Source organism: Microtus ochrogaster, chromosome 19, assembly GCF_000317375.1.
Source record: "Microtus ochrogaster isolate Prairie Vole_2 chromosome 19, MicOch1.0, whole genome shotgun sequence".
Taxonomy (NCBI): Eukaryota; Metazoa; Chordata; class Mammalia; order Rodentia; family Cricetidae; genus Microtus; species Microtus ochrogaster.
The window spans coordinates 46177095-46177967 of record NC_022021.1 but is presented as its reverse complement, the minus strand read 5'-3'; the positions used below and the strand labels follow the sequence as shown (position 1 = coordinate 46177967).

The 873-nt window shown below is 40.8% G+C and overlaps 1 protein-coding gene across 1 annotated transcript in view; it reads right to left on the bottom strand.

Moving 5' to 3' along the window:
- Nucleotides 1–873, bottom strand: part of Fam173b (family with sequence similarity 173 member B) — a 24148-nt gene that overhangs the window by 9610 nt on the left and 13665 nt on the right. The gene's annotated exons all lie outside the window — the stretch shown is intronic.

The window sequence follows — 873 nt, the reverse complement described above, 5'->3', positions numbered from 1 at the left end:
GATACTCCAGCCAGGGCTGCACACACAGCGATACTCCAGCCAGGGCTGCACACACAGCGATACTCCAGCTCAAAGAACAGCAACAAAAATCCAAGGCATAAGTAAGAAAACAAAAGAACAAAAATAAAATTTCCTTTTTATTTTAAATTAAAAACCCTGTCAGTTATACAGTGCCATTTCAGCAAACATCCGATCCTGCCAAGACTATTATGACTACAATTACAGACTTTGAGAAGTAAAGGGGATTGATTTGTCTGACTCCAAACCAGCAATGGCAGTGAAGCATCCTACCCTGAGCATCACTGCAAGGGCAAGAGAGGCCCATTTTCAGTACAATAATGTGGCGTTTTCACTTTGAAAGTACATAATCAAAGTTCAATACTCAGCTCTTTAGCAAATCTGTGAATGGGAGGAAATTGAAACCAGTCAATGCTCATCCACCCTTAAAATTATCTTCCAGCAAAACTGAAGAATGATCAATTCAAAGGGAACATTCCATTAACTTCCCCAAGTGATTGCAGTGGGTGTAAGCGAGCAGCCGTGAAAATCACCAACTTCACTCAATGCTGGGGCCTCGTAAAGCAGTTTTCAACCTGGGATTGGTAAGGCTTTGGTGGATCACTGAGAATTTTTTCTCTGAAACTAAAATTTTAACATGCGGCTGAATCTGTAATGACTACACCTGTAAGATCCTCAGTAGTTCATTAAACCAGGGTTCCCCATGGGATGTACTCACTCATATTTGGTTTCTAGCCATAAACAAAGGACATTGAGCCTATAGTTAGTGATCCTAGAGAAGCTAAATAAGGAGAACCCAAAGAAAAACATATAGGCATCCTCCTGAATATTAACCTTCATCAGGCGATGAAAGGA